The sequence below is a fragment of the Heterocephalus glaber genome, unplaced genomic scaffold (genome assembly GCF_053883595.1).
Source record: "Heterocephalus glaber isolate CG9 unplaced genomic scaffold, H.glaber_assembly_v1.0 deba00001444, whole genome shotgun sequence".
NCBI lineage: Eukaryota > Metazoa > Chordata > Mammalia > Rodentia > Bathyergidae > Heterocephalus > Heterocephalus glaber.
Genome location: NW_028258297.1, coordinates 11,570,505 through 11,585,731, shown reverse-complemented (window position 1 = coordinate 11,585,731; position 15,227 = coordinate 11,570,505). Strand labels below are relative to the sequence as shown.

Genomic DNA, 15,227 nt, shown 5'->3' with positions numbered 1-15,227 from the left:
TGAGAGTCCACAGTGCTGGAGCCAAGCCCTGCCCCGGAGCTTGTGCTTTCTCTGTTCTGGGCAGCTCCTGCCAGAAGCCTGAGGTGGCACCGCCCAAACACCAAGGAGTCGTGAGCAGAGAAGGGGAACTCCAAGATGCCAAGTGGGATCTCCTGGCCTCGGGCCTGGGCTTGTGGGTTTTCTCCTGCTGTCCATGGTCTCCCACCCCTCCCCAGTCCTCTCCTCATTCCCCCATTACTTCTCCCCAGGTCCTCAGAGGAGGACAGAACAGACTCCAAGATATGGAAGTCACACCGGGAAGGACAGAGGGAGGAGATGGAAGGGCTGGGATCAGAGGTGACAGTGACCTAGCGGATCATCTGGTCTGCAACTTGTCTCCTGCTCGAGTCTGAGACAAGGGTGCTACCCAAGAGGAGGCTTGCTCCTTCCTGGTCCTGTTCTGTGGGCACCCACCTTCTCTCAGCGGCCTGTCAGGAGAAGTCATCCTGAGTGCCACGAAACTGGAGCCTAGTCTGACTTTGGTCACCTCCGATCTGGGTGACCTGGAGCCCCTTAGATCACCCCCCCGTCACACAGAACAATGTCTCCCGTGGTGTAGAAAGGAGCACGTGTAACATGTGGCTGTGGCCAGGCCAGAGCCTGGCACACAGTCGGTCCTCCCTGAGTGTGGGTCTCTTCCCTACCTGGGCCCTCTTAGTTCCAAGTGGACTCTTCCCCCTCCCTAAGCTGAGGCTGTGAACGGGCACCAGCCCTGCACTCCCAGTGCCGTGCACCTGCTCACCGTGTATGGCTGACACAGGCAGGGACTGACCCCAGTTATCTCAAGGAAAAAAAATGTCTGACTGGCAAACAGAAATGAAACCGCCCTCCCAGCAATATCAGTGTTGTAAGTAGGAACCATCACTGCAGGGATTTCCAGCGACATCCATTCCCCTTGACCCTTACTCAGTGTTAGTTTTCCTTCAGTCTTGTTTTCTCCCCTTCACTCAGGTGCTTTGGACCAAGTCCACTCCTTAATTCTTCGCCAGCTTTTCAGAACACATTGTGCTGTGTGGCGTCATGGTGAAGAGCAAAGGAATTAGCAAAGACCTTCAGCAGGCCTGGGATCCTTGAGACTCTGGCTGGTGCATTCCTAGGGATAAACCTACTGCTGCTAAACCAATGGACTGGCGTGAGGGCAGAGGTGACACTGGGGAGCCAGGTGCCCTAAGACATGGACAGACCTCAGGGATGTGAACAGAGGGTAGGTGCACCATCCTCACCGGGGTGAAGAAATCCCTCCGCTGCCAGGCTTAGACCCTGCATCGCTAGCAGGAGGAATCCTGTGCACAAAATCGATTTACTCAATATTGTATGGTTGTAAAAAGTATTTTAGTCGTCCCAGTTACATTATGGAGAAGAATTATCAAATCTCACAAATTTCTATTATGTTTTCCTTTCTTTCATTTTATTTTGCATGAGTTGTTCTTTTGTGTGTGTTGTTGCTGCTGTTTTTGTTCTTTTGTTTTCTTAGCAAGTCAGGGTCTTCTGTTGTGGCTCAGTCTGGTCTAAGACTCCTGGGACCCATTGATCCTCCCACCTTACCTCCCACTCGCTGGGAATACAGGCATGAGCACTTCCATTCATGGGGGTATTTCAAAAATATATGTCTTCAAAAGGCGTATGTCTTCACAGTAAGGTCAAAACCGGGATGCCAGTTAATCTTGAATTCCACCCCCAAGCTTTCTGCTTACTGCCATCTGTCAGTCGCTGTTCCTGTCTGAGCCCCAATTTCTCCAATGCAAAAGTATCATTTCTCTCTGTGTATACAATGAGAATGGGAATCCTGCTTTGCATCATCTTTAGCGTACACATAAATAAACTTTTGTTCCTTGTCCCCGATCTGCATTTCCAGGATTGACATTGGATGACACTGCTTGTTCCAGGACCCAGAATCAGGTGTTTCCAGGGGAGGGGACAGCACAGGTAAACACCCAGCTGCAGCAGCAGGCATAGGGTGTTCACTGACAGACTGACAGCAATCAGCTCAGCTGCTTCTCACCTGACACCTTCTTCCTGGAAAGCTTTTCCTAAGTCCCTAGGGAGCTTTCTCCTCCCCAGTGTTATGTGCTACCTCCAAGGAAGCTTGAGAGCAAGAAGGCTGGGAGACCCCTCAAATCTTGTAAAGCATCCTGAGGAGACCACTCAACAAAGCAATGCTTCCAACACAAAGGCCCAGGAGGGGCCGGGAATTTAGCTCAGTGGTGCCACTGCCTGCTGGAAAGCACAAGGTCCTGAGTTCCTTCCCCGGTACCCAAAACAACAAATGCCCAGGCAACCTTCACTGGCGTTTGTAGCAGTCTACATTTCCCATCCCCAGCCTCAGGGGTGCCCGTTGCCCTTGAAATGTAAGTTCTGCAAAGAATTCCAAAGGCTGAGTTTTAAAATAATTAAAGCTACAAAAAGAAAGCTGAATGAATTAAGGAGAATAATGCAGGATGTGAAGAAGCAATTCCACAAATATATAGAGATTCTGAAGAAGAACCAAAGATACTGTGGGAATGAAAAGTGCAATAAATCAAAGAACAGTTTAGTGGAATGTCTCAAAAACTCACAGAGTCAACATTAAACAGAATTTCTGGCTGGGGAGATAAGATTAAGGAGTCACCACACTGAAGTCGTTATTAGGAAAGGAAAATATGAACTGAACTACCAAGAACCCTGAGATATGTTTAAAAACCACAAACTTACAAATTCTTGGCATAGAAGATGGCCCAAAGAGTCAGACTAATGGCTTGAAATCTATTCAGTAAAAATGATCTCCGGAAACTTGCCAAATCTTGGGAATGATGTGAACATCCAGGTGTAGAAGGCATTCAGAACTCCAGTAATGACCAGAAAAGATAGAACTTCCTGTGTCACATTATAATTAAAATGTTGAGAATACAGAAGAGAGAAATAATAGGCAAAGCTGCAAGAGTGAAACAGCAAGAGACTTATGGAGGCAAACCCGTCAGAATAACTGCACACTTGTCTGTAGAAACCCTAACACTCAAAATGGCACACACCGTGTATTTCAAAAGTATGAAACTGAAAGTATATACATGCCTATCTAGATTATTACAGCTGGTAAAGTCATTTTTCCAAACCCAAGGAGTAAAGCCTCTCCTAATAAGTAGAAATTAAAACAATTTCTGACACATAAACCAGCACGGCAGAAAATACTTGAAGGAATCTTACCAACAGAAGAGGAATAATTTGATAAGCTCTAGACAAGGAAAGAAACAGACAACAGGAAAGAAACATTAGGAAAACAACAAAATGGCAAGAATTAGTACACATCCTCCCATAACAACTTTCACTGTCAATGGTCTTTATTCCAATCTGTACCCAGAACCTTCCATGCACTGGAGCAAATCTTTGCTGAGAGGGTGCTCAGCCCCAGGCCAGGATCTGGGTCCCAGTGAGCACATGGGGACACAGGGGCTCACACAGTGTGGCTGCAGTAGCCGTGACTGAAGCCAGGTGGAGTCCAATGCAGGTGAAAAGAGACTGCTGTATTCTGTACACTGCCCCTCAGCCTCCACTCCAAGCAGGCTCTATTGCTATTCGGGCTTCTTTTTTTTTGTTTTTTTTTTTGGTACCAGGGATCGAACTCAGGTCCTTGCGCTTGCACAGCAGGCGGTGAAACCACTGAACAAAATCCCCGGCCCTGTTTGGGCTTCTTAAGTGAGGCGAGTGGACACTATGGAGCTGCAGAGCTGGGATTCTTGTTTCCTCTTCACCACCCTTTCTCCGTTACACACAGATCCAAACTGGGCGCTGCAGCAGATCCGATGTGTCAAGGAGAGCAAGCCACACAGGGCTCCTAGCGGGGTGAGCTGAGGATCGCTGGACAGAGATACATCATCCTGCCCAGCTCTCCTCTCTGTCTTCTTGGATGTCATCTTTCCTCCAAAACAAAGCATGCTGAGGGTGACTTCTCAGAAATCTGGCCATGGGGTCCTGAGGGCGCCCTGCCCTAGCACACAGTGGCAATGGGGGTCTGGTCAGTTCGTTGTGCCAGCTTCACCCACTGAGCTGTGGCTCTCAGGAGCATTGTGCTGCTTCAGTGAACAGTCGGGGAGGATGTCCCATCTCAGCACCTGTGCTGTCCCTGTCATCCTCAAGGAAATAAAAAGAATCTCAGTTGGATTATTACAAACCTGTCAGTTAAGAAGAAATCTAATGGCCTATACCAAGGAAAGCGTTTCTCACAGGACCAGGGAGGGGTGAGACTTGATACAAACAGGTTTTGCAGTTGCTGTCCCTGAAAAGCTGGGAGTCTAATACTGAGATATCGAGGGGAAGCACATGGATTGAGTTGGAGAAACAGAGTAATTCCACGCGGGGAAAAGTGGACACCTTTAATCCAGATGGGGCAGATACAATGCCAAACACCCACCCTCTACAGGGGGTGTCAGGAGGAGCAGGGTGTGCCATGGCCGCTAGGTCCACGTGGGGGCAGGGTGTAAAGAGGACCGAGGGGTTCACTGAACTCCCCCTAAGGAGCTGGGAAACAGACAATGACCAAAGCACTTCTGTTTAATTGTGACATTTCAAAAATCTTGTTTTACTTCATTTTTTATTGCATCCATTTGCAGTACATAATTTTTACACTCCCTCTGTGTAGATGGTGCATAGTGCATCTTAATTCCCTTTTCGTCCGCTGTCCCTCTCCCCTGTCCCTACTCCCTGCATCTCTTGATTCCCTTCCATTTGAGAAAGTTCTATCTCCCTACTTCCTACTATCTAGCCTTTGTTTTGCTCTTTATTTATAACTGGTGATTCTCAAAATGGAACCATGTGAGTTATAAGCTTGTGCATCTTAGTTATTTCAATTAACATTATGGTCTCAAGCTACAGCCATTTTCCTACAGATGACTAAAATTTATCCTTCATTATGACATGGTGTACGCTATTCTGTGGAAATACCACATTGTCTTTATCCACTCATTGGTTTGTGGACATACAGGCTGCTCCCAAGGTTTAGCTATTAAGAATTGTGTTCCTGTAAGTATGGTTATGCACATATCACTGTAAGATGGTGATTTTAACTCTCTCAGGAGGTTAACTAGAAGGGCAGTAACTTGGTCAAATGGAATTCTTCATTTTTCAGTTTTGAGAAAACTTCATATTGATTTCCATGGTGGTCACACCAGTTTACCTTTCCACCCACCATACAAAAGTGTTCCTTTTCCCTTGAACCCTCAGGAGGAGGATGTCTTAACATCTTACATTCCTGCCCAAGCCAAGTGCCCCGCAGACAGGAGAGTGCTCATGGTGTCTGCTCTGCTTCTGGTAGATGGCTCAGCCCACAGCTGATAGGGAAAGGATGACTCCTTATCTTGGTCATTCAGGGGCCAGGGGCAGGGCTGCGAAGGTGCCATCTAGGCTTCCTCCCAACCCCTCTCTTTTCCTCTCACCAACAGCCTTTCTAGGACTCGAGCAGCCTCAGGCTCAGCCACAGTGGCCAGTCAGACAGGAGGCAGCACTACCCCGTGTCAGCACCTGGCTGAAGTCTGAGACAAGAGTGGGACCAAGGCCAAGTGTGACAAGCAAGGAAGAGAGCCAGGGAGCAGGCTACTTATACATGTGCAGAGTGACAAAAGTCCCTGCTCTTTCTGTCTGCCCTCCCTCAAGCTCTCTGAGTTGGCTCATGATCTCATGTCTCAGAGTCCCAAAATACAGTGTAATCCCCAGGGTCATGTAGCATTCAAAGCAGGAAGAGGGTGGAAAGGGCAGCCTCCTGTCCTGTCAGACCTGACCCTTCTAACAACAAGTCTGCTAGGAGCAGCTCAGAGATTTGCCCTGTTTCTTGTTGATTAGAACAGGGTTTCACAGGCACTGTCTTTCTGAACCCACATCTGGGTGCTCATTGTACTGAATCACCAAAACCTGACAATTGAGTTCTGGGGAGGAGAAAATATTTGATTCAGTTGCCTGCAATGGAGAAATAGGAGCTTTGCAGGCAAATCAACCACTGAATGATTGAGATGTGTGGAATCACAGATACAGGATTGGAATCATGAGGAAGACAGACAGACTAATAAAGAAGAGGAATATCCTGTTCTTCCTAGAAATAGACAGAGATCTTCCAGGAAATGAGGTGCAACCATTTTTCTTACTTCATGGTCTGACATTTCCTGCCATGAGGGGTGCTAGGCAATCTTAACCTTCAAATGCTAAGCAAGCCTTGTGGAAATTAACTCTGGATTATAGCTCTGTACCAAATCTTTCCCAAATGATCTACATGTTCACAAGTAGATATGGGTAGAATCTGACCTAAAGATTAAGGCAACAAATGAGACAGACACCATAAGGGTCAGAGATTTTAAGCATTTCAACCCTTTCCAGTCACATATCAGACATCTGTAGGCCCAAGGGACAACTGTAGCAGTACAGCCCCTTTCTGGAACATCTCTGAAAAAGATGTGTGGGAAGAATGAGAGGGGAAATGTGAGAGTTACTTAGGAGATGCTGCTGTGCTACTTGTTTTAAAGGCAGAGGAAGGGGGGACATGTCTCCTCAAGCATAAGATAAGGCCAGAAAGGTCTGCAATCCCCAGTATTAAATAGCAGATTGAGAGTCCTAGCCCCATGGCAAGCATTTTATACAATGTGGAGATTTAGTCTAATAAGGACTCCGTATGCAAGGGAGAGTAACTTTTGCAAGGTAGGCTAACTTTGGAGATGATACCCATTGAAGCACTATCAAGATACTTAATAGGACTCTGACCAAGACTATTTTGAGATGGAGTGCTTATCTTTTGAACAATTCTGTGGATCATAAGTCATGGAAGGAGTGCATTTCAAAAATCCTGGAAACACACTGCATCTTTGATGTGGTGTAAGATGACCACGAGTGATTGTCCCAGAGAAGGGAGGAGTCCGTTGCAGACCTACTGAGAAGGTTGCACAATGGCAAATTGGATCCCCGGAGGATGTGTGTTTGGAAGCACTCCCCTATGTTTTGGACAGTGAGAGACCTCCACTTTCTGATGGAGAGAATCTTAAAGGGGTTTTCTGAGGGTGGAATCTTAAAGTGTTGTGATATTGGGTAGCAGGTGGCTTGTTTCCCCTAAGTGGCCCCCTGTAGCATATAAGCCAGTCCCCTCTTTGCGTCCAGTCTCAAACACATACAGAGATACAAATCTGCCTGGACATTAGTTACACTCTCCAGTGGCCAGACAGTGGGGCTTCTGGAATGATTCGGGTGCTTATTTGGGACAGCATTGGCTCCAGGTATGCTGAAGGAAAGCAAAGGGGGCGGGGAGAGATCCTCTGCATTCTAAAGTACAATGAGCTCCCTGGCCCCTCCCCAGCTCCATTTCCCCCTCTCCCTCCTCCTCAGACCTAGCAGTGACTTAAGCAATGGAGAGCAGTGAAGCCCATTTTTCTCCTTCCTCTCAGCCTCACTGGGGAACCCTGTGGCACGCAGTGAGTTCAACATCCTCCTGGCCACCAACTGCTCCTACAAGGTTACTGACAATAAACAATATCCACCCATTCTAGATCTCTTCTTGTTCCAAATGAACTTTTGGATTGTTTTATCCAGGTCTGTGAAGTATGCTGCTGTGATTTCAACTGGAATTGCATTGAATCTATATAGCAGCTTGGGAAGTATGGCCATTTTCACTATGTTGTTTCGTCCTACCCAGGAGCAAGGGATGTCTTTCCATTTTTGATATCCTCTTCAATTTTTTTTTTCAGAGTGCTATAGTTTTCAGAGTAGAGGTCTTTGATTTTTTTTTTTTTTTTGGTTAGGTTGATTCCTAGGTATTTCAGTTTTTTGAATGGTATTGTGAAAGGAATTGATTGCCCTATTTCTCTCTCAGTGAGTCTGTTTTTTGTGTAGGGGTTATCACAATCTCCAACTTGAAACTATACTATGAAGCTACTGTGATAAAAACAGCATGGTACTGGAAAAGAAACAGACCTGAGGACCAGTGGAACAGATTAGAAGATGCAGTAACAATTCCAGACACACTCAGCCACCTCATCTTTGACAAAGGAGCCAAACACCCTCGCTAGAGGAAAGATAGCCTCTTTAATAAATGGTGCTGGAAAAACTGGGTTTCAACTAGCCAAAGATTAAAACTAGACCTATATCTCTCACCATGCACTAAACTAAAATAGAAATGGATTAAAGAGCTAAATATTAAAACAGAAACACTAAACTGTCTGGAAGAGAGGTTAGGTAGAACTCTTGAAGTCATTGGCGTGGAAAAGATTTTATGAACAAAACCTCAGTTGCCCGTGAACTAGCACAAACAATCAACAAGTGGGATCTCTTCTTACTAAAAAGCTTCTGCACAGCAAGAGAAACTACCAACAGCATGAAGAGACAACCCACCATGTGGGAAAAAATTTTCACCAGCAGTCCCTCAGACAAAGGTCTATTATCTCAAATCTATAAAGAACTTAAAAAAATCAGACCTCCCAAATTTAAAGACCCAATCCAAAAATGGGCACCTGAAATGAACAGACATTTCTCAGACAAAGAAGTAGAAATAGCAAATAAACATATGAAAAAATGTTCAACATTACTAGTCATTTGAGAGATTCAGATGAAAACAATGCTGAGATTCCACCTCATTACAGAAAGAATGGCTGCTATCAAGAAACCAACCAATAACAAATGCTTGTGGGGCTGTGGGGAAAGAGGAACCCTGCTTCACTGCTGGTGGGAGTGTAGACTGGTGCAACCACTGTGGAAATCAGTGTGGAGATACCTCAAAGAACTAGGACTGGAAGTCCCATTTAACCCAGCTATTCCCCTGCTGGGTATCTTCCCCAAATAATTAAAAGAATCATACTACAGCGATATATGTGTACCCATGTTCATAGCAGCACAATTCGTGATAGCTAAAACTTGGAAGCAACCCAATTGCCCATCAACTGGAGACTGGATAAAGAAAATGTGGGGTTTTTCAAAAAATAAAATGGAGTATTAGCCATAAAGAATGAGAAACTAGAGATATTTATAGCTAAATGGATGCACATTGAGGTGATACTCTTAAGTGAAATAAATAGGAGACACATGTGTAAACACTGAATAGTTTCTCTAGTGAGAGAAACTGAAAGTGTAAATAAGGACAAAAAGATATAACGGATAATGTGAAATAGGAAGAAAAGGACCACAAGGGAGGGGGAATTGGGAGGGGTAGGGGAAAAGAAAGAAGGGGATGGAATTAATATGAGAAAGGCAAAAAATGGAAACAAAGTCTTTATAGATAGGGAGGGGTGGAGGGGTTGAAGGGAGGGCAGGGGAAGGGGAAAAAATAAGAACCAAGATGGATTATGTAAAGGTGCAAATTTCCAAAGATGAATGTCATTATATTGTATACCTTAAATGTACCAATAAAATTATTTTTAAAAAACAATATCCATCCAACACAAGCAAAGTTTATTCCTACTTTGAATGCTGTGAAAAGAAGAGTGAAAACTCCAAAGTAATGTGGTGACCAAAGAGAAAATCCAGGAAGCCAAAGAGGTGTACAAAGAACATTTCCAGGATGATGTCTTTAATGAAAAGGGATGGAAGTGCATTCTTGAGAAATACAGTGGGCATCTCCCTATAGAAATAAAGGCCATTCCTCTGGGCTCTGTCATTCTCAGAGGAAATGTTCTCTTCACAGTGGAAAACACTGATCCAGAGTGCTACTGGATTACAAATTGGATTGAGACTATTGTTCAATCCTGGTATCCAATCACAGTGGCCACAAATTCTAGAGAGCAGAAGAAAATATCGGCCAAATATTTGTTAGAAATTTCTGGTAACTTAGATGGTCTGGAATACAAGTTACACGATTTTGGCTACAGAGGAGTCTCTTCCCAAAAGACTGCTGGCATATGGGGATCTGCTCATTTGGTTGACTTCAAAAGAACAGATACAGTAGCAGGAATTGCTCTAATTAAAAAATACTATGGCACAAAAGATCCTGTTTCAGGCTATTCTGTTCCAGCAGCAGAACACAGTATGATAACAGATTGAGGGAAAGACCATGAAAAAGATGCTTTTGAACATATAGTAAAACAGTTTTCATTAGTGCCTGTATCTGTGGTCAGTGATAGCTATGATATTTATAATGCAAGTGAGAAAATATGGGGTAAAGATCTAAGACATTTAATATTGTCAAGAAGTACTGAGGCACCACTAATAATCAGACCTGGTTCTGGAAATCCTCTTGATACTGTATTAAACGCTTTAGATATTTTAGGTAAGAAATTTCCTGTTACTGAGAACTCAAAAGGCTACAAGTTGCTGCCACCTTATCTTAGAGTTATTTAAGGGGATGGAGTAGATATTAAAACCCTACAAGAGATTGTAGAAGGCCGAAAACAAAAAAGTGGAGCATTGAAAATGTTGCCTTTGGCTCTGGTGGAGCTTTGCTACAGAAGTTCACCAGAGATCTCCTGAATTGTTCCTTCAAGTGCAGCTATATTGTCAGCAATGGCCTGGGGATTAATGTCTTCAAGGACCCAGTTGCCGATCCCAACAAAAAGTTCAAAAAGGGCTGGTTATCATTACATAGGACACCAGCAGGGAATTTTGTTACACTTGAGGAAGGAGAAGGAGACCTTGAGGAATATGGTCAGAATCTTCTCCATACTGTCTTCAAGAATGGAAGGAGCGCCTGAATATAGAACTGGAAGCAGTGCCTCATTAGGCTTTGCCCTGTGAATGCGTGCGTGCGCATAAGTGCACCCGAGTGAGAGTATGTAGTACATAATGTGTATTGTACAGCTGTGTGGGCTTTCTTTGTGTTTTATGATACATTACAGCCAAACTATTTGTTGGTTTATGAATGAATATAACTGCCCTCTTTTTCTTTTTTTTCCAGTGTTTAGGTGATCTCAAATTAGGCAATACATAACCATTGACGAAAATTAGTGCTAAAGTAAGCTTTTTAGGGCCCTTTGCCCATAGATAGTAACTCAATCTGGTATTGATCTTTTCACAAGTAACAGAACCAAGAAACTTTCATATATAACTAAAGATCATATAAAACAGATTTGTATAAAATTATCATGATTGGTTTATGTTCATATTTAACTTGTATTTTTGTACAAACAAGATTGTGTAAGATATATTTAAACTTTCAGTGATTTAATAGTCTTTGCAACTTTTCATGATTTTCATGAGCACAGACTTTTAAGAGAATACTTGAAAATACATTACATTGCCTTTTGTCCATTAATCAGCAAAGAAAGCATGGCCTTAACAAAGTTGTTTGTGTTATTGTACAATTAAAATTATGTCAGGACTTACCCTGTGGAATTACTAACCTCACTGGCCCTCGTAGAATATGTATTGACCATTCTACATCTAAGAAAATAATGGTTCTTACTAGAATGTCTAAACACTGTACAATTATGTACTTTGGCCATTGTATTGTACAAGTGAAATGCCAAATCTGAAAGGCCTGTACTACAGTTTTATATGTTAGATATTGCCCGTGGCTCTATTATGCACCTCAAGATTTTTAGAGAGAAATTCTGCTTCCACTACAGAATATACACATAAATGTAAAATACTGACAAAAGTGGAAGTAGTGTATTTTAAAGTAATTATACTTCTGAATTTATTTTTCATATTCTATGGTTGGTATGACTTAAATGAATTAACTGGACTGGGTAGTGAGTGTACTTATTTTAAATGTTTTGATTCTGTTATGTTTTTCATTAAGTTTTTAAAAAATTAAATTGGATATTAAATTGTAAAAAAAAAAAAGTACAATGAGACAGAGTACAGTTGACAATATCAGATAAAATCCAATACCAGAGGTTCTGGAAAGAAACTTTTCTAATAGAACCAGCTCAGCATGAAGACATATTTTAGAGTTGTTATTTTTCATTCTTTTTTCTTTTTTCTGTGTGTTTACATTAGGTTTGATTTTATATTTTTGCCTATTTTTACCTAATTTTATTTATTTATAAAAATTTTTAATTGGATTTTAATCTTTTTTCCTCCTCCATTTTCTCATCTTTCTGTAATTTAAAAATTTTTTTCCTTCTTCCTTTTTTTCTTTGCTTGACTCTTCTATTTTTTGTTATATGTTGGGTATACTATTGTTACATTTTCCAGTATTAATATGTAAACTTTTAGTTCACAGTTTTTCAACTTTATTTTCTTTTTTAAAAATTCATTAAGTTTATTGGTACATTTTAGGTATACAATATGATGACATTCATCATTGGGAATTTGTACCTTTACCTGATATATCTTGGTTCTTATTTTTTCCCCATTCCCCTGCCTTCCCTTCAACCCCTCCACCCCTCCCTATTTACAAAGACTTTGTTTCCATTTTTTCCTTTTCTCATATTTTTTCCTTTCCCTTCTTTCCTTTCTCCAACTCCTCCCAGATCCCCTTCCTCAACATTATTTTCTATTGTTATTGGTAGCATACTTGTTGACCTTAGTACTCTTTTACTGTATTTTCTCTTCTGCTATGTTTTTGTTGTATCAGAGACACTGCAATTTGTTTCTGTTTCTCTAAGTGGTACTGGGGAGTCTGTACACTATGAAGACCCTTACATAAAATGTAACAGATATTCATCCCAACATAGGCACAAATGTCAGTAGAGAAATATTATTAGTCAGCTTTCCTATTTTGAGGGCACAATAACATCCACAACTTCAAAGAGAAGAGATTCAATTTGGCTCACAAGTTCAGAAGATGCAGTACATGGTCAGCAGGCCCCAAGGCAAGAACAGAATGGCAGAAGTGCCAAAACTTCTTAGTTCATGATGTCTGGGAAACAGAGCATGGGAGAAGCACCAGAGACGAAGGGCTGCAATATCAGAGTAGTTCTCACATACTGTATCCATGACCCACTCAGATACATCCAGAAGTGTACTCCACCAATGTGTCAGATGACACTCAAGTAAGTCAAGTGGCCACAGTCAAGATTAAACAATAATTTCCATCCCTTGGCAACTTCCCACCCTGGTCTATCTCTCTAAACCACACTTAATCCCAAAATAAACACAAGGTCATAATTCTGACATGTTACAACTATCTTCTGTACCACCAAAATCACAGTAGTCCCTTCTCCAATGTCTCAACAGTTCCAGCATTTTTCAGAAGCCAAAGTCCTTGTCTCCTCTGAGACTCAAGGCAAACTTTTAGCTGTCAACCTCTGAAAATCTCAAAATCAAGTTACACAAACCCAAGGTACAGAGGCGCAGGTTAAGTATCTTAATTCCAGAAGAGAAGAATAAGGAATAGAAAAGAATCACAGTAAAGCAAGGCAAAGGTGATCACAAAGTCCTAAACTTCCACATCAATGGCACATAGTGGTAAAATGTGAATTCTCAGGGCCTTGGATGGCCTCTCTTGACCTGTCAGTTGTAGCCCATTGGGCCTCTCCCTTGGGCTGGCACCACATATGGCCTCCTGCTTTCTTTGGCAGATAGTCCACATTCTTGACATCTACACATTTCTGAAGTTTCCATTGTTCATTTCACTTTATTCCCAGAGCTTCACACATTTGTCTGTCAGGCTCTCACGGGCACTTGCTTGGGCTTCCAATCCTTCCCTTGAAATCTTGGTAGAAGCCTCCCTGACAACATAATTATTACATTCTGCAGGACAGTAAAACCAGTGACATGTGGATGAGGACAAGCTCTGCCACTACCATGGGCAGTAGTCAGGCCCTCATGAAACACGAGATCAGCAGCCTTTGAGGGCTCAATGGATGACTGCAGTGAAATGAGTACTGGAGACCCAATTCTGTCAGTAGACTTTCTAGAAGAGGGTCACAGTGGCTCTCTTCTCAGGTGAGTGGTTTACAGTTTGACACCTTTGAGATTGTAATGGGTGGGGTCTTGCTGATTTCTGAGGTCCCCTCAAGGCATCTTTCTCCCTGTACAAAGTACTTAATTTCTCTTTAATCCCACTAATTTCTTTAGCAACCACACCTCCTTCACCCTCAGCTTTCAACATGGTTTCTTCTGTTACACCAATTCCCCACAATTTTCATTCTAAATCTGATAAAAGCAATAGCAGTATGCACACCTGAATATTGAGCTGTCTTGAAATTTCCTCTGCAGATTCATTGTTCCATTGTCCTTAATTCCATTCTCCCCAAAGTCTCAGACATAAGTAAAATGTATACAAACATTTTTCCAGATTGCATCACACATGGTTTCTAGTCCTTGTTCCCATATTAAACCTCATGAAACTGGCCTTTACTGTCTAGATGCTTGGCAGCTTTCCATTTTTTTTCTTTTTAGCATTCCATTCTTACCAGAACCACCAATCATATTCTTGTTACAGAATTCTAAGGCTTCCATAGCCTATTTCACCAAATCTTTTCAATCTTCTTCCCCCTCCAAAAAATCACTTCCAAGGGCTTCTGAACCACATAGTCAGGTACTGTCACATTGATGACTCCATTCTTGTTAACAATTTTTAGTATTAACTTTCCCATTCTTTGGATACAATACCCAAAACATACAGCATAAAAGAGGAGGAATTTCATTTATCCCATAGTTTCAAGAGATTCAGTACATGGTCAGCAGGCTCCAAGGGAGGAACAGCAGGCAGAAGGCCATGGCAAGGCACAGATGCTTAGTTCACGGTCCCTGTCATACTCAGTCTCTATCGAACTGCATGCAGGCCCTTTTTATCTTAATCCAGCTCACATGCTGCTTCTTAGCTCTAGATCCCAGCTGCTGGTTGGGGAACACACCTGTGCTCAGCCCCAGTCAGACACAATGTGTTTCACCTCGGGGTCCAGTGAGGCTGCATTCCTTCAGAATGTGGTGACTACCACATTCTGAAGGAAATGACTGGCTGGAAAGGAGAGAGCCCAGTGGGTAGGCAGGAAGGCAGAGGGTAACTTGCTCCCTGACATCCTGGGAGAAAGTTCATGAGGAAGGGAAGTCAGGCATCTAGTGTCAGATAAACCAGTCAGTCAGCACAACAAAGGCTCAGGGTGTCATGTTGGGAACCAACTTGACCTAACCACAGCCATCTTGAGAAGTAACTGACATGATTGTACCTGAGTTACCATGGCCTCCTTTTATCTCCACAGTTTCCCAGCATACTGTACAGAATCATAACCATTGGCATGGTATGAGAGTCTACCAGTACCTGCCACTATCAGTCCCAGGAAAGTACCTGACCTGTTAGATGTCATCTTGAGATAAACCAGGTACATCCCAGCTTGGATGAGGTCAGTGTTCTGACCTCTATCTAA

At 42.8% G+C, this 15,227-nt stretch overlaps 1 pseudogene; it reads left to right on the top strand.

Annotated features, from left to right (window-relative positions):
- The first annotated feature begins 3,726 nt into the window (after positions 1-3,726).
- On the top strand, positions 3,727-10,662 carry LOC101725777 (nicotinamide phosphoribosyltransferase pseudogene; annotated as a pseudogene).
- Positions 10,663-15,227: the final 4,565 nt, after the last annotated feature.